Source organism: Bactrocera dorsalis, chromosome 3 (assembly GCF_023373825.1).
Source record: "Bactrocera dorsalis isolate Fly_Bdor chromosome 3, ASM2337382v1, whole genome shotgun sequence".
Classification (NCBI taxonomy): Eukaryota; Metazoa; Arthropoda; class Insecta; order Diptera; family Tephritidae; genus Bactrocera; species Bactrocera dorsalis.
Genome location: NC_064305.1, coordinates 50365475 through 50385261, shown reverse-complemented (window position 1 = coordinate 50385261; position 19787 = coordinate 50365475). Strand labels below are relative to the sequence as shown.

Here is a 19787-nt window from a genome sequence, read left to right as displayed (position 1 = left end):
TTAGGTCAACATAGTTTGAAACAATATCTTCCAATGAAGCCCTACAAGTGGGGTTTCAAAATGTTTACGAGAGCTGGTGTATCTGGAATTATATATGATTTTACTCTGTACATTTCAGAAGGAACGTGCAAGACTTATGGCTTGGGTATTTCATCAGATATCGTACTATTTTTATCATCCAATTTGCCAGTAAACCAAAATTTCAAACTTTTATTTGACAATTGGTTTTCGTCAATAAGCTTGATGATTGCTCTGAAAGAAAAAGGCATATTGGCCGTTGGTACAATTAGAAGCAACCGATTGAAAAATTGTGCTCTAATCAGTGAGAAAGACCTTCAAAAACGAGGATGAGGATCAAGCGATTTCAAATATGAAGCAACGCACAACTTGATTGCTTGTCGTTGGTATGATAATAAAAGCGTACAATTAGTTTCAAATTATGCAGGTAAGAACCCCATGAGTGAATGCAACAGATGGTGCCGCAAAGGGAAGAAGTTTATAACTATACCTCATCCAGTAATAGTTGAATGTTACAACAAACACATGGGAGGGGTTGATCTTGCGGACATGCTGCTTGAATTGTACAAAATCAACCACCGCTCAAATAAATGGTACATGCGGATAGTATACTGGTGCATAAATTCAAGTTTAGTAAACAGTTGGTTGTTATACCGCAGAGACATCACACATACAGATGGCGAATTGAAGCATATGCCGCTCATAAATTTCCAATTGGATGTTGCTTCCGAGCTTTTGAACGCAAGTCAAACTACAGTTGTCGCTAAAAAGAGAGGTCGTCCATCATCACTCTTTTTGACAATGAATTCATCCCCATCATCACCAGCTCCATCACCACCAGCTCCATCATCACCAGCTCCTTCTACGGGCTCCGAATCAAACTGTAAAAGAGCTTATGTTGCAGACCCAGCAAATTCAATACGACTTGATGGTTATAATCATTGGCCGGAATGGGGCACAAGAGGAAGATGTAGAGTATGCAGCACTGGGTTTCCAAGCTGTAAATGCAGCAAATGTAATGTGCATTTGTGCTCCAATCACCAAAAAAATTGTTTCGTGTCCTATCATACATAAATATAAATAAACGGCATTTGAAAAAAAATCAACTTGACTTTAAATCAGTGTTGTCCAACGTGACTGTGTGCACGTTATGCTTGTGTTGGTTATTCTAGCGTCAATTGATCGCAAAATTCTTCTTTGCTTGCCTACGAAGTTGAATACAGTAGCACAATCGTGCTTTCACAGACACTTGTCGCGACATGTTGGTGTGAGGTGTCTGGCACTGTCCGTGCGCTATTGTGCGCATAGGCCGTGGACAACGCTGCTTTAAATATATAACCGCATTGCCCAATCTTGCATATACGCAACATCCTGTAGCTCTTGAACCAGGACACCTAGGACATTGAAATTTTTGTAAGTTGATACTGCGGTCAACTCTAGCTTATATGTCTACTCAAAAAAATTTTAGCCACGCCCATTTTAATTCGGGCATGAGAGGGTTAAAATATCCATAGACACATGAATACTAATAAAATACGTGTAATTTATTTTTGAAAATGCCCTGTTTCACGTATTAGTAAAAGTTTTAATTAGATTCAGAACTAAAATTTTGAACTTTGTACAGCGCCGAAATAGATAATCTGGTTACTCTAGTCATCCGACGATTAGCAAACAAAGCAAATAAACCATAGCTAGAGAACGTATAATATTATCGGAGAACGTATATGATATTACAGAGAACGTCTATCATATATGATATTCTCTGGATATTACAGAGAACGTTTAATATAGACAGAGAACGTTTAGATATTAAACGTTTTCTGGATATTATGTACGTTCTCTCTGATTTAGCGTTCAAGTGCAGCTTTTTATTGCTGGCGTGAAGCTATTAACGTAAAAGCTTACAAAAGCTCACGTACGCTTGCAGAAGATTTGGGTACCACTGTACGAAAGAACTTGCGTGAAAAGTTACGGGTACACAATCCAAGCAAGTGAACGCCACCAATACTTAACAGTACTTATGTATAAAATAAACAATAAATATATAATTGCTTTAAATATTATGCGAATGTGTCTTTAACACATCGCCAATTAGAAACAGGCCATCAGCTATCACTTATGACACGCTTTAAGTAGAATTAGACAACACATCATCTAACACCTAAACTCTGCACTTCCTAGAACGTAAGATGAAGCTTTGTATCTAAGGTTAAGAACATACAAGTTAACATAAGTAACATTAAGATTATAGCTAATGCTAATATTCAAGTTAACATAAGTAAATAGCTGACGCAAGCAATTACAGCTGATTCCTAAGAATTAAATACAATATACGGGACAGGTAAAATAAGGTTACTTTTTAGCTTAAATATAAAATTAGTTGCAATTTAATTTTTAAATAAAGAAGGTCATACGGACCTTACAAATAATCCAAAAAACTTATTTTCGGTGCCAAACTAAAATCCCCGATACCGAGCAAAGTGATAAAAAGCCCGATAACGAACGAAGAGCAATCCGCGCAACTCAATCAACATCTCTAATACGGATTACACCGGCTGCTGAGTGATACAAACCGAGTGAAAAGGTGCGCCAGAGTACAGACGGAAAAGGATAACGCGTGGTCACCGGCCATGGGAGGAAAGCTGACATTTATATTTACGTAAGAAATAAGTTAAGATAATTTAAGTTTATTAGAAAGAATACATAAAAAAAGAGAAACAATTTTTGTAAAAATTAAAGATTTAAGAAAAAAGAAAGTGCGAAACCCGGAAAATTATTAATTTAAAAATACTTATATAAAAAGTTCAAGAAAATAACGAAGAGTTAAGAAAAGGTAAACTCAATCAGTTTAGTTCAGAGGAAAAGTTTTTAAAGAACATTTAAGGATACCAAAGGGAATTCCTTTTTTTGTACACATAATAACGGGCTTGTACAGCCAATAATAAATAATAATATAAAAGCTGCGATTCACCACCTTTGGGGGGACCCTCCAGCTTATAACAAATCAAATTCTCTGCGATTCACAAACAAAGGGACCCTCCAGAGAATTATAAACCACAAAGCCAAATAAAAAAGGACTTGTACAGCCAATAACGTTTAATATTTAAAAAGGCCGCGTCACCACCTAACGGGGGATCCTCCAGAACCAACTAAAATCCCCCAGAATTGGCACATTTAATTAAAAGCGTTGTAACTCAGATGTTACAGACGGACGGACAAGCCATAATAAAAAATATTTTAAATAATGGCACGAGCCAGAATATTATTTTACCAAACAATAGAAGATAAATATAGGGACAACTTGAACGACATGGACAAAATCCCGACGTAGTGCGATCACTACGAGAATTTTCAGGGAACGCTTCGGAGTTTACCTCTTGGAAGAAAAGTGTCGAGCGGATTCTGAGGATAAATGAACCCTCACAACGCACAACACGATATGTTGGCATATTAAATGTAATTCGAAATAAAATTATAGGGAAAGCGGACATAGCACTAGAGTCGTATAACACGCCTTTAGATTTGAAAGCAATATCTCCGTGTTTAACTACCCATTACGCAGACAAAAGAGACATTGGTACTTTATAATATCAAATGACTTGTCTCATACAGAGAAGATCAACAATTAATAATTTTTACCAAAAAGTCTATTCGCACCTATCTCTAATCCTTAACAAAATTGGTTGTATGGAGAAGCAATTCACCTTTTAACTGAAAACTACTGTGTCTTTTCGGATCATATGCAGTATATTACCATAATTCCCCGGTGTGGATAGAAAACCAAACATACTCATTAATGAAAAATTTAGCAGCAAACCGCTAGCTGCAATTTTACAACCGAATAAACCATTGTTTCAAGAAGAAGAAACTGTAAGTTTGTAAATGATTAAGGAACTTCATCTAAACAATACACATCATTTGAAAACATTAAAAATAGCACACACTGCAGCTTTAATTACCAATTTTTCGCTCAAACTTAGTTATCTGCATGATGAGCATAATAGCAATTACCACTATTCTGATTCAAAAAAATAAATGGAAAGCAAATATAATAGAATTATCAAATTACCAATTAAATGTTAATACATTATGAACGATAATAAAGAATTAAAAACATCCGAAATACCTACATTAGAAAGGTCAATAAAATTAAAAATGATGGCTGACGCTAATATTTGTCAACATGAAGCAACATCTGCCACGAGCCGCTAAAGCTACAATTCGTAAGAATTATATTGTAATATACGGGACAGGTAGAATAAGGTTACTTTTTAGCTTAAGTACAAAATGTAAACTTAGTTGCAATTTAATTTTTGACAAAAAATCAAAAAAAAAAAATTCAGTGCCGAAAAAAAATAATATTATACGCAATCCAAAATTGTTCTATGGTTTCGTCAACTCCAAACGCAGGATTTCTAACTTTCCGTCCGCTATGAAATATAAGTCTAGTATGTCTAGTGACAATCACACCATTTCTAATATGTTTGCTGAATTCTTTAAGTCCAATTACTCTCCAAGATCTCCAAAAAATGTTCCGCATCAGCACAAGTTATGTCCGATTTCTGTCATTAATCCGCCTACCATTTCCGAAGAAGACGTCTTATATCAGTTGAACATGTTAGAACAATCATACAGTTATGGCCCAGATATGATTCCCTCATCCTTTCTTAAGAAATGTGCCAAATATATATACCAACCCCTAACAAAACTATTTAATTCATCTCTTATGCAAGGCTTATTTCCACCCATATGGAAAAAGTCATTTATAATTTCTTTACATAAGAGTGGATTTAGGTCATCTATTATGAAAACTATAGGGGAATAGCAAAGTTGTCTGCAATACCTAAACTTCTTGAAGCAATTATAACAGACGACATATGTAACCTTCCGGATCTCTCCACTAATTTCTTGTTCTCAGCACGGTTTTCGTAAAGGGAAATCTACAATAACTAACTTGCTTGAATTTGTATCACATGTATCAGATGGCTTTAGGGAGTATAAGAATACTGATATTATATACACAGATTTTAGTAAAGCTTTTGATAAAGTAAACCATTCAATTCTTTTGAATAAACTTGATCTTCTTGGTTTTCAACCAATATTTCTAAAATGGGTTGCTTCTTATCTTGTCAATAGAATTCAACAAGTCTTATTTAACGATACTTTTTCTGACATAATCAAAGTTCCTTCAGGCGTTCCACAAGGTAGCCATGGTCCAATTCTGTTCTTGTTATTTATTAATGACATATCATCTGTTGTTAAGTTTTCAAAAGTCTTATTATATGCTGACGATGTAAAACTTTTTAAAACGTATACTTCAAACAACGAAAGATGCCAGTTGCAAACAGACTTAAACAACCTAGTTTCTTGGTGTGATAGAAATGAGATGCCATTGAATCTTAAAAAATGTAAAACAATGTGCTTTTCACGTAGATCTGTAGACCCAACTTCATACACAATACAAAACTTTAGGTTGGAGCAAGTATGCAGTTTTGTTGATCTGGGAGTAACTATGGACCCCAAACTCAATTTTAATCTTCACGTATCTTCCACGGTTTTTAAAGCTAAAGGCACTCTTAGTTTTGTTAAGCGTTGGTCTAAAGAATTTAGAGATCCGCTTACCACAAAAATTCTTTTTACATCTCTGGTGAGGCCTATATTAGAGTATGCTTCCGTGGTATGGAACCCTAGTTACCAAGTCCATTCGGATAAGTTAGAGTCCGTTCAAAAACAATTCTTACTTTTTGCCTTAAATCATTTGCATTGGGATTCCAGTTTAAATCTTCCCCCTTACACTAACCGTTTAAAACTTATAAATCTCCCGACACTCGCTATTCGTAGGGAGATGCTTGGTATAATATTTCTTGTAAAACTCATAAAGTGGTCAGTCTGTAGCCCATCTCTCTTATCTGATATTAATTCTAACGTCCCCGTTCGCTCTACCAGGCAGTTTAGACCCTTACTTTTAAAATTTTCTAGAACAAATTTTGAGTTAAACGAACCATTCCGCCGTATATGTCATGATTTCAATTTTCATTCCAGCACATTTGATTTAACAGACTCACTTTTTACAATTAAAAAAATTATTTTATCTACACTTAACAAGTAAAATTATAAACTTTAATTTAATTCTCAATTTTGGCTGTTGAAATTTTTGTTTCTGTAGCTGAGCAGCTTAAGATCGCAACGCTTAAAACTCTCTTGCCTTTTATGACTCGGCTAATTCCGCTCGTTCACGGATTGCGCCCCTCGCGTCGGTTGGGCGGAAGGAGGGTAACCGTTGGGTATTATTATTATTATTATTAAGTAAAAGACCCGATAACTTACATACATATTTGTATAAAAGGATGAGAAATAAAGAAGTTTCAGTTTTGTGGTTTGAACAAAAATAGAATCAGGCGTTTCGTGTTTTTTTAAAGCACATCCACGTACGCGTAAAATATAATTTGCATGTAAAGTCTACTCTATGTGGAGTAGAATATCAAAATATCTTAACTTATTTGATTCCATTCACTTACAATATTAATCAATACAGTAGATATATGTTACTATTTCTCGTTAATCTGAAATGTGAAGCAGATTTCAATATTGTGCCATATAATATGTACGAGTACACCACATCCCTATGACAATACTACCAGAGAACGTTTATTTGTAAATAGAGAAGGCGAAAATATTAAATGAAATATTTTAGTATTTGTTAATACACGCACGCTGACCTTTACTTCTTCTTTCCTAAAACGAAGAAAGTTGAAAGATCGTAGGCAAGGTGAAGTCAAATTTCTTGCAACCGACAATGTCGACTTTGTTGTCATATGTTCTTTTTTCAGTGCTTTGTTATTGAAAATTTACTTATGCTGCTTTTAAAGTAATATGATTACGGATTAAGGCGCATTTTCACACTACCGTATTAGATAAAATCGAAAAACCATGAAATAATGATAATAAGTTATCATATAAAATCACTATGTACTGTGAGCGCATTTCGTTTAGCCGAATGGCAAGTTCTTGCTATTGCCGGCTGCGAATATTTTGCATTTTGCTTTCGTAACCATTTATTTTTTTATTGTAATTAGTCTACATACATATATATGTATATCATACGCGTACTTGAAAAATTGTTAGTGAAAAGAGGTAATCAGTGTTAATTTCAGTGCGCATTTCGTTTAGCAGAAAAGGTGTTAAAAGTCATTTTATAAAGAAATAAAGAGGTAATTTGTATTTTTTTTAACAAAACCTATTAAAGCTGACACTGCATGGATTTATTGGGTTCATTTAAGTTATTATGTTTTGTTTTTTATACCTTTTAAAGCCATGTCGAAAAGACCCTATTTATCAAGTGACGAGAAAGCTGTTTTAACGGCACATAAAGAAAACGGCTTGAGTAATGTGCAGATTGCTTTAAAGATTCAGAGATCTGGGAAAGTTATCAGAAATTATTTAAGATTGGGCAAGAATTATTGCCAGAAGAAAAAAACCAAAGGTAATAAAAAAATTACAGAGCGCCAAAAAGGTCAAACTAAGGACCTGGCCATCAAAAAAAGCTTACCGCTTCACAAATTTTAACGGATCTTAATCTTCCCATTAAAAAACTTCGTGTCCAGAAAATTTTAAACACAACACAAAACATTGTTTATAAAAAGCAAGCAAAAGCACCTCTTCTTCTTCTTAATTGGCGTAGACACCGCTTATGCGATTATAGCCGAGTCAACAACAGCGCGCCAGTCATTTCTTCTCTTCGCTACGTGGCGCCAGTTGGATATTCCAAGCGAAGCCAGGTCCTTCTCCACTTGGTCCTTCCAACGGAGTGGAGGTCTTCCTCTTCCTCTGCTTCCCGCGGCGGGTACTGCGCCGAATACTTTCAGAGCTGGAGTGTTTTCATCCATCCGGACAACATGACCTAACCATGGTCGTCAGAATGGAAAAATGTAATTTTTTCCGACGAGAAAAAATTCTATCTTAACGGTTTTTATGGATTTAGTTACTTTTGGCATGATTGAAAAGCAAAAAAGGAACCAAGGTTGAGCAGGAACTTTGGTGGTGGAAGTGTTCTGATCTAAGCAGTCTTCTATTACGGAAGATCCAAAATATGCTATGTTCCAACAAAAATGAACAGCGAAATCTACACGGACATGTTGGAATTAGAATTAACCTCATTTCTTGAGGACTGTGCTCAAGAAAAAATAATTTTCCGAAAGGATAACGCAGCTATCCACGTCTCTCGACATTCTTTTCACTGGTTTGAAGACAAAAATATAAAATTGATGAAATGGCCTGCACGCAGTCCAGACTTAAATCTCATCCAGAACTTTTGGGGTATTCTGGCAAGAGACGTTTATAAAAATCGTCGCCAATTTAGCAGTGTTTTTGAACTGAAGAGGGCAATTAAGTCCAGCTGGGGAAAAATACATGAAGATATCTTAAAAAAACTAATTTAAAGTATGACAAATCGCATTTTCGATTTAATAAAATGTAATGGAGCCAAATAAAATATTAATTATCTAGGTACTAACCTTTTTAATTTTGTCTCTATTTAGTATTGCTGAAGCATTCGCTCCTATACATCGTAACATCATTATTATTATATTAGTAAAAACACAATGAAACTCGAAAATCTTTGTTTTGTTTAATAATAAAACTAACATATTGAATTAGTTGTAAGAGGTTTGCTTTCTTGTTTGTACTTTAAGTGGTACAAATTAAAAAAATACATACATAAAAAAATCATTGTAAACGAAATGCGCGCACTGTATGTATGTATATGGAGTGAGCTTAGAATATATAGAAGTAGTAAAGGAATTCATACAAATGTCAATTCCAATCAAAAAATATTGTTAGTCGGCGTGGTCAACGTTGCCACTTTTCATTTATGAAGTGAATATCAGAAAAGTCTGTTGCTCGTATTCTTCACAGTAGGTCAGATCTTTGGCTCTTGCCTCAATATCTGAAAAAGTGGATTGCATTGCTTGGACGTAGCCATATAATGATTCATAAAGGATGTATCCCGTATTAAGGTCTTGATCTGACGACTGCAGCGAAGCACTAGTCGCTTGCAAGCGTTCTAGGATTCCTTCCACGTAATTGTCATTATTCCCGTTCCTAACTTATTCTTCGTTGAAAGTAGGTTTATTATGGCACTCCGCTTTTTGATCCACGTTATTGAAATGTCTTCCAATACTTGCTTAATAGTGATAAAACCCCATAATAGTGCCTTCTTAGCATCAGCTCGGGCTGATTACCTAGTGCCCGATAACCGTTTCAAAATCAGAATTTTGAATCTTTAAGTGCGTTCATAAGACGACTCCATCGATAGGTAGAAGCGGAAAAAAATGTATAGAGGTTTTCAATGAAATCGAAGAAATGTAATTCTTCTGTACAGCAGTCTGCCTCGCACTTAGCAGCAAATTTAATTAATATGCAAGACAGGGAATGTATTCCGCATACTTATTTATTTTCTTAATTCGGGTTTGTAAACCGATGCATTTCCCACCCATGTGGCTGGCATTATCGCAGCTTTGCCCACGACAATCTTTGATATTAATATCACTCTCAATCAAGAAATCTAGTCAACTTTGAGCGAGTTATTTAGCAGTATGACTTACGGCAGAATCGTGGATTATTTTCGTTTTCGTAAACACAAAAAATCTCCATTAATATGTTGCAGTTCGCTGCCTCCTTTTTCAATCCAATAATCTCTATCAAAGTTGCTTGGCCATTCACCAATATCGTTGGAGTATATTTTACTTTCGTTTTGTTTTTGACTTGAAACTGCAGTGACATTAGAATCAAGAAATAATATGCCGTCGACTACTGTTTGGTTAGAACACGATGACTGTAGATCGAGAAGATTGGCTGTGCTTTTAACTTCTCTTTGGCTAGAACATGATATACCTAAATTAAGAGGAATTGCTGTCTCTTCGACTACTGTTTTTGATAGAATAGCTTCGTTCTTTTTTTCCTTTTCAATTTTTGCTTTACGCTTAGCACTTCCATAAGCGTAGTGCCGACCCGTATCTCTAGATCTGCTGCTCATGTTACCTACGGTTAGACAAATATATTTAAAAATTATTATTTATTTTGTTGAAAATATAAAAACATCAAATACTTAAGCGAAAAATAAATATGTCTTTGTATTGGTATAGATGGTCTTGTTCACACCCTAAAGTTATGGGAATTAAAAAAATGCATTGTAAGTATTAAAAAAATACCTAATAAAATATCTTACCTTAAGTGAAGTTATTCTCGTTGATATTTTTGCCTTCATACATACAAAACATACAAAACTCTTCTATTGTGTTTTAAAAAAGACAATTAAATGAATTGCACACAGCGCTAACAGTACTCAAAGTAATGTCAAGACAACTTTTCTCAAGAATGGCTCACATCTAAAAGTGCTCTTAAACGTTTTCTACGTTGTGTCAAAGGTAAATGTATAGCAATGAATTATTGTTTTTGTTCCTGTTTTATTTGTTCCAGTTACAACTAGCTTGATCATTGATATCGGAAGCGAGCTTTCAATCTGAACGGACGTGTATTGATGCGCTCCGTAAAAACTTTCTAAATAAACAAAACTAAAAAATAAACAAATAACAAAAAAGTGCATTAAGTGCAAGTGTTAGGCAATAACGCCGAAAGAGTTAATAAAAACATAAAAAACACAAAAAATTATACCTTTTGTAAACAATAAAAAAAAAAAAAAAACAAATACATAAGTGCGAAATAAACAATAAAAGAAACAAATAACATGAGCGCAGCGCAGCCCCACCAACAAGGCCGTAGGCATTCTCTGAATGCCTACTTCAGCTTTGTCGAGCCTGCGAATTCAGCTCCTAACAACAAACAAGGCAACGGTGCGAAGGATGAGTCATCGAAGCGAACAACTGAGCAGCCCCATAAGCAGAGCGCAGAGCAAAATACAAAAGCAGCAGAGAACAGCAACCAACAACGGCCAGCAACAAACGTGTCAACACCAACAACTAAGCAGGTACCAGCAAGCACGCAGGCAGCGAAAAATAATATAACGCAAGGTGAGAATGTACCATTAAAAAAAGGCCAGTCCGTGCAAACTGGCATTGACCGCTACGTTAATATAAAAAGGAAATTAAGTCCTTCAAAGTCAGCGGTCAATTCTAAAAAATTTCAAGTCGGCACACCAAATATAAATACAACGGAAGTTTTAAATGGCAACAGATTTGCCTTACTAAGCAAGAGTTCAGACGACGATGCGAAGGGTACCACCACAGTCGTTAATGCAAAACCCCCTCCAATTTATTTGCGTGAGCGTAGCTCAAATGCACTTGTCTCCAAATTAAGCAATTTAATAGGCACAAACAATTTTCATATTGTGCCCTTGAAAAAAGGAAATATTGATGAAACAAAAATTCAAACGTACACTGAAAAAAGTTTCATGGATATTGTAAAGTACTTGTCAAACAATAACAAAAATTACTACTCATACCAACTGAAGAGCTCAAAAGGACTAGTTGTTGTCATAAAAGGAATTGAGTCTTCGGTAGACTCTATCGATGTGAAAGACGCACTGGAAGAAGGTGGTTTTAGCATCAAATCAGTAGTAAATATTTTTAACAGGAACAAAGTCCCACAACCAATGTTCAAAATAGAACTGATGCCAAATTGTAACCAACTAAAGAAAAATGAAATACACCCGATTTACAATTTAAAATATCTGCTCCATCGCAGAATTACCGTTGAGGAACCACACAAGAGAAATGGTCCAGTACAATGTACAAACTGCCAAGAGTATGGACACACGAAAGCATATTGCACTCTACGCAGTGTCTGTGTGGTGTGTGGTGATCTACACCCTACTTCTAAATGTACTCTTAAAAAAGAGGATTTAAATAAAAAATGCAGCAATTGTGGGGGAAATCACACTGCTAACTACAGAGGTTGCCCCGTATATAAAGATTTGAAATCGAAGTTGTCACAGGGCATTCAAGCTCGTCGTAACCAAATGTTACAGACACCCAGTAATGAAATAAAAGCAACCTCGGAAAAAAGTTCAAATCATTTTACTTCTAACAATAATAATATGCAAGGAAGCTATGCAAATGTGGTGAAAGGCAACACTGTGCAAATGCAACTGCCGCAAAATCCTCCAAATGGAGGTATTGAAACTATGATTATAAATCTTACACAGTGTATGACTCAATTTATGTCTACCATGCAAAACATGATCCAAGATTTGATAAAATCACAAAATCAAATGCTGCAAAATTTATTAAGTAAAAAATGAGCTTATTAAATATCTGTATATGGAATGCTAACGGTGTTAACCAACATAAATTAGAGATTATCAGATTTCTGTCTGAAAGGAATATAGATGTAATGCTTATTTCAGAAACTCATCTAACAAATAAAAATAATTTCAATATACCGGGATTTAGACTATACGTTACAAATCATCCGGATGGAAAAGCGCATGGTGGCACGGCAGTGTTGATTAGAAATCGTTTAAACCACTATGCTCTAGAATCTCATGCTACACCACAGTTACAAGCTACAACAATATCACTAAAAAATCGGGGTTGTGACTTAAACCTTACGGCTATATACTGTCCACCTCGTTTTAAAATTACAGAAATCGAATTTAAAGACTTTTTTGGAACACTAGGTCAAAGATTTCTAGCAGGTGGAGATTATAACGCAAAACACACATACTGGGGCTCACGTCTTATTAATCCGAAAGGACGACAGTTGTACTACACTATTATGAATAAGCATAATAAACTGGATATAATATCTCCTGGTAAGCCGACATACTGGCCCAGTGATAGAAGAAAAATACCAGACTTAATAGATTTTGCTGTAGTCAAAAATATAGATAGATCGATTATGACAGCTGACACATGTACAGACTTATCATCTGATCATTCTCCTGTACTAATAAAGTTATACGAACAGCCCATGTTATTTGAGCCGAAAGTTTCTCTAACATCACATAAAACTAACTGGTTGAAATATAGAAAGTATATCAGTACCCACATCAATATTGATTGCAAAATAAATACAGAAAGAGACATTGATGAAAATATAAAAGAAATTAATGACGTAATAACTAATGCAGCTGTATTGGCAACACCAAAAAGAAACAACAAACCAGTTGGTTTTAGAAAGATCACCAATAATGAAATAGAGAAACTTGTAAATGAGAAAAGGCGAGCTAGGCGGGAATGGCAGTTAAATCGATCCCCTTTATCTCTGCTTCAACTGAAATCTGCTGTACGAAAAAGCGCTTAAACGCGAAGAGGAACACAACACTGAAAATTATATAAAGAAACTGTGTCCAAATTCTCCATTACAATGCTCTCTTTGGAAAGCACAAAAGTCTTTCAAGCCACCAGTAGATTCCAACATGCCTCTAAGACAGTTGAATGGTAATTGGGCACGTAGTGATGAGGATAAGGCAAATTGCTTTGCAAATCACCTAGAAAAGGTATTTCAACCCAATTGCCCAAAGAACAACTTTGAGTTGCCAACCTTGCCCAATACCGCAAAAGAGTCGCATGTGTCTATTAGGACTTCTACTTCTGAAGTTACTAGAATAATAAAAGAGCTTAACCCCAAAAAATCACCTGGACATGATAATATAACCCCAAAAATGCTAATTGAGTTACCAAATATTGCCGTAAAGGTGCTCTCTTTGCTCTTCAATGCAATTCTTAATCTCGGACACTATCCAAATTCGTGGAAAAAGTCGCAGATCATCTTGATAGACAAACCTGGGAAAGACTTAACACAGCCGTCTTCATACAGACCAATCAGTCTTCTACCCTGTCTTTCTAAGATATTTGAAAAATTGTTACTATCAAAGATGACTCCTTTCCTCCACGAAAATAATATAGTACCAATGCACCAATTTGGGTTTCGTGAAAAACATAGCACGATTGAGCAAGTAAATAGAATTACTAACGAAATAAGAAAAGCATTTGAGCACAGAGAGTACTGTTCAGCTATATTTCTAGACGTGGCTCAGGCGTTTGATAAGGTATGGCATGAGGGCCTTTTATACAAGATTAAAAATATTCTACCTTCAAAGTTATATAAAACATTGGAATCGTATTTAAAAAATAGAAAATTTATGGTAAAAGTGGGAGATTTCATATCTGATGAAAGACAGATAAGGGCTGGTGTACCCCAGGGCAGTGTTCTAGGCCCAACACTATACATCATATATACAGCAGATCTTCCAACAGCTAACAATGTATTAACTTCTACTTTTGCGGACGACACAGCTATAGTGAGCCGTAACAAATGCCACATAATAGCATCAAGAATATTAGCCGAGCACTTAAAGTTTGTCGAAGAATGGCTAGCTAACTGGCGTATAAAGGTAAATGAACAAAAGTGTAAGCATGTTACATTTTCGCTTAGACCAAAAATGTGTCCGGCAATAAAAATTAACAATATTTTAGTACCCCAAGCGAATGAAGTAACCTATCTTGGTATTCACCTAGATAGAAGACTTACGTGGAAAAAACATATATCTAGTAAAATAACTTGCATGAAGATAAGAGCTGCAAATTTAAATTGGCTATTAAATAAAAACTCCAAACTTAGCCTAGACAACAAAGTGCTTTTATATAATGCGGTCATAAAGCCGATTTGGATGTATGGCATTCAACTGTGGGGTACGACCTGTGCAACTAATATAGACATAATACAAAGGTTCCAATCAAAAATGCTTAGATCAATCACGTGTTCACCATGGTACATGCGTAATGAGAATATCCATAAAGACCTTGGTATTTCCATGGTAAGGAAAGAAGTAGAAGACAGCAGAATTAAATATATATGTAAACTCCGTGATCACCCAAACCCTTTGGCTATTGCTTTGGTACATTCCTGCAATCAAACACGCCTTAAAAGAAGAGATATGCCCGCGTACTGAGGAGCAATGTATCACCAAAACACCTCAATCATTTGCTTGAGCGTGTCTAGTTTTTAAATAGGTTTAAGATTTTATTACTTATTGTTAGGCTTTCAAAACAAAAAGCAGATTCAATAAATAAAAAAGATATTGAAACAAAAAAAAAAAAAAAAAAAAAACTAGCTTGATCGATGACAATATCAGGGAATTCCCCTATTAGTTTTGCAGAGCTACCAACTTGCGTGTAGTGCAGTGCAAGTAGTACCACACATAACTTGTGGTGTGGCCAGCGGTTAATTTTAGAAATGTGGTAGGTACAATTTAAAATTATTGTTGTAGATTTTAATATCAACGTTCTTCGTGGTAGGTATTATACCTACTATTTAATTTAAAAAATAGTTTAAAATCCAAAATATCCAAATGTGTATACCTTAAACAACTTATTATATAAAAAAAATATTCAACGAAATTACATGTCGACGAACACATAAAATGTGCAATTTTTAATTGAATAACTTTTTGTTTATAATATGAATAGTTCATTTTCAAATTACTCGCTTTTTTACTTGAGACTTGAAACACCTTGCTCTTAAGGCTGGGCTGAACTAAACTAATTTTTGTTCTGTTAAAAGGTCAGCAACCGCTTGAAAAAGGAAATAACTAGATAGAACATTTTAATTACTGTGTTTTGTAATATACAATAATGTTTTTTTTATTATATGGAAAGTTCCAAGAATATCGCTAAACAATTATTTTCATTAAATATATTTTAAAAATTGAATAATTATACTTATTTTCTTATGACGGCCATGGAATATAAAAAATCTAGTGATATTCGATAATGATTTTATTATATTTTATGAAAATATTTATTTAATTAATAAAAATTCACAATAGCGGTATTCGGCAAAAATTAAATTTTATTTTGATATAAAAATTAATAGATATTAATAAAAAAAATAAAAATCTGGACGCTTGAAGGGTAGAAATGTATCTACATATGTATATGTATGTAGATACTATATACAGATACCAGTCTAAATATATCGATTATAATACGATGTGTGTTCAAAAAGTATCGCGAATCGTAACTGACAGTTTTCTTCGATTGCAGGGGCGTGGTGCATCATGAGTTCGTGCCATAGGGAAGAACGGTCAATAAGGAATATTACCTGCAAGTTATGCGCAATTTGCGCGAAGCAATCCGCCAGAAACGCTCGGATTTGTGGAAGAACAAAAATTGGCTTTTGCTCCACGATAACGCCCCTGCTCACACATCGTTGCTTGTGCGCGACTTTTTGGCCAAAAACAACACACTAATGATGCCGCAGCCACCGTATTCCCCAAATCTGGCCCCTGTGACTTTTTCTTGTTCCCTAAACTGAAGAGGCCCATGAAAGGACGACGTTACGCTTCTCTTGACTAGATAAAGACGGCATCGAAGGAGGAGCTGAAGAAGATAAAAAAAAAATGATTTTTTGAAGTGCTTCGAAGATTGGAAAAACCGTTGTAAATAAATAATTTTTGAAAAAATACAAAATTCGCGATACTTTTTGAACACACCTCGTATTTATAATTAAACATTAGAACATTAAAGTTATGAAGTTCGTAAAATTCCAACTTATTTTTACGATTTTAAGTGACGAAATCGAGTTTTAGATTTTCAGGTGAAAGGTGGAAGTGAAGGATAGCATAAGCGCTTCGCGTTTAAAGCATGCAAGGATGTTTTACGATCCATCTAAATTGATAAATATTTTTTTAATTACGCTCAGTTGGAGCGCGGGGCCCGTAGCATTTGCTACTCTTGCTACGTGGCTAATCCGACACTAATACATATACATATGTATGTATGTACAAATTGGCCAACTAAAATAATTAAAACTTAATAGTTATTTGAGTTCACACACTAACCCACTCAGATAAAATAATGCCTGTAATGCTGCTTGTGACACAAACCTTTATTGCAACTTATTAACATCAAATATTTTCTCTAAGTTCAAATTCTATCAAATTTATATCGTTCTAAAATGCAAAATAACGTATCGTCAAAAAATTCAAAATGAGTTTTTTACTGAATACGATTCACCACATCATATTACATATGTGTCACAAATTTTAAGCTTCAGCGATCAGAAATACCCAAGTTATATAAAAAATTCATCAAGTGCTTGATTTCGTTAAACAAAATAACCTACCATCTCTCATGTATGTATGTAAATATTACAAAGTATTTGTTTTTTTTTTTATAGCGAAGTTAGCCTTGCTTTATTGTTTATGTTTATTTCTAGTGATTATGTTCAATGTGCTTAGGTTAGGTCAGGTCGCATGGCTAATCAAAGATTGAACGTGGACTATCATAATACTCGTATATACACCCAGCGAAATATAATATTTATAAAGTCACCGTCAAATTTCATATTTTTTCTTAGAAAAATTGGTGTAAGTGTCCACAGATTCTGCATTTTAAATTTACGGGATGCTATTTATATTATTTTATATTCATTTAATTTTTTAATCGCAATAAGCGTGAATATTTAACAAGAACCGTTATCTCTAAACGAAATATTCATAAGGACAGAGTAATTTAATTAGCTATTTAATTTCATAAATTTTTTTAATTATTCTCAATAATAGCTAAATTATAGCTTTTTCTTTCTTTATTGAGCTTAACGCAATCCTTTGTGAGGTCCTGTGTTCAAACTTATAAATTAGCAAAACGCTTAGTAGCCAATACAAATTTTCGGAGGCGTTTAATTTTCATTCCCGCCAGTTCGGTTGAATGTCTGAAGGTATGCGCGAGACAGCCAAAAAGAAAGTGTTGAGTTGTTTCCACCTAATTTTCTTCCAGCTTCTGCAGACAGCGTCTGGTAGGATTCCCAGCCTTACTGCGTGGATGTTAATAGAACAATGGCATGTAAAAAGCCCCAAAATAAGGGAGAGGCTAGCCTTATTGAGGGCAAAGAGATCACTAGATCTCTTGCGAATCCTCTTGGGTTAAAAGACTTTTGCGACAGTGCAATCAATTTTTAAATTTACGTTATTTTTAAAAACATAGTAGGCCATGAAATTACAAATGTATCAAATTTTCAGAATTTTATGGAAATAAATGCTTTTTGCTTCAGTTTGAAATGTGGCGTTTGTCACCAAGGTTGGTTACTTTCGCTTATTTTTCACGACAAAAACAATTAACCAATCCATGTTTACGATATATTGTATGATTGGACTATTTAGTAGTGCGAATGGGTATACAATCTGTACCAAATTACCATATTTTACAGGTGTTTACAAAACTACATATATAATGGCAATCAAACGTAAATTGACGAGCAAACAAAACTATTTTGAACTTGAGGAAGCCGTTGAATTCATAATTGGTGATGTAATTGAAGATGAAGATTATGATTTAGCTATAGTGTCACCAGATCTAGGTGTTGTAAGTGGTGAAGAGAAAGAAAATGAAGTTGATTTAGTTTCTTTCACTTTTCCGAAAGATAGGCCTAGTACTCTTGAGGTAATTTCCCGTTACCCAAAGGTATCAGACTGGGATGACAGCGACGGTGAGCTTCTCTGTAGTTACGAAAAAGTTTTTTGATGGTGATCTGATGGCCTTAATAACAGTTAAAAATTTACTATACGCTGCTCAAAACTACAAATCGTCACCTGAAATGCAAAATAACGTAACAACATTTTCGGAAATTTACAGTGGCATGAATGAAACACGAAATAAAATCGAACATGAGTGAAAAAAATTTTAATATTGGTTAAAACTCGTTTATATCTGAGTGCAGAACCTGAAAATGTTAAACATATGTAATATTTTGTATGTAATTTGAAGTAGTGAAGCGTAATCAATAAAACACTCAATTTAGAATTTTTTGATGATACGTTATTTTGCATTTCAGGTGACGAAATACAATTTTGAATTTGATAGTGCAAGTTTGAAACAGTTTTTAGGTATACTTATATATATTAACTAGTTATCATGAATTACCTACCGAGCGATCTTATTGGAGTTTAGATGAAGATCTTGGCATTCCACTAGTCGCAAACTTTATGTCACGTAATAGGTTTTTAAACATTAAAAGAAACCTCCTTTGTGTGGACAACTCTCAGATTGAAATGAGGTGTCTTTCATGAAAATGTATCCATAGATGAATCTATGATAAAATATTTCCGACGTCATCCAGCTAAACATTTATTATGATGAAATCAGAGTGGTTTGGAAATAGTAATTGGACTGCTACTAGCTCTGACGGCTATTGTTATGCCTTATTGCAGAAACAGCGAAAAACGTAAAATCGTGGCCCTGATAGGACCTGTCTTATGGACTCGCAATGTAAGTGAACAGCGAAAAACGCTACTCGCTTCTCTCTTTGCCGTAGAATGCCGTGAGAATTCATGGCATTTTGCCGCAGGAACGTGTCAGCTGATTGCTCTCTCACAATGCAGGGTTGCCAATATCGATATACTGTAGTAATTATAAAAGTAGTCTTCAATATGTTTGAAATTTTCTTAAAATAACTCAAAATGAGAGTCGAATGCTATTATTTATAAATATGTAAACTATTTTTAATAATTTGTTTTCAATTTTGATATTTTATATTATAAAAAACTGTAATTGAAAACATAGATGTGTACAAAACTATATACATATGCGAATTGAACAATGGCAACATTGTTCAAATGAAAACAAACAAAGATGGCTGATTTCTGCATTTTTACCACGAGCTCAACTTTTAACACATTTTTCTCGCTAAGGAAGAAAAAGGAAGGGAGTAGCGTTTTTCGCTGTTCCTGCTATCAGATGTGTATTGCGGTAAGTCTACAGACTCGCTAGGTGCAAAAGTGGTTAAATCTCTGCTGGAGGAAATGCCTAATA

At 34.6% G+C, this 19787-nt stretch overlaps 1 protein-coding gene across 1 annotated transcript in view; it reads left to right on the top strand.

The window, feature by feature from the left end:
- The first annotated feature begins 2230 nt into the window (after window positions 1–2230).
- LOC105229159 (uncharacterized) overlaps window positions 2231–19787 on the top strand; it is a 94684-nt gene continuing 77127 nt past the window's right edge. Inside the window, exon 1 of the mRNA XM_049451200.1 lies at window positions 2231–2677. The gene's annotated coding sequence lies outside the window, so the exon portion shown is untranslated. The remainder of the gene's footprint in view (window positions 2678–19787) is intronic.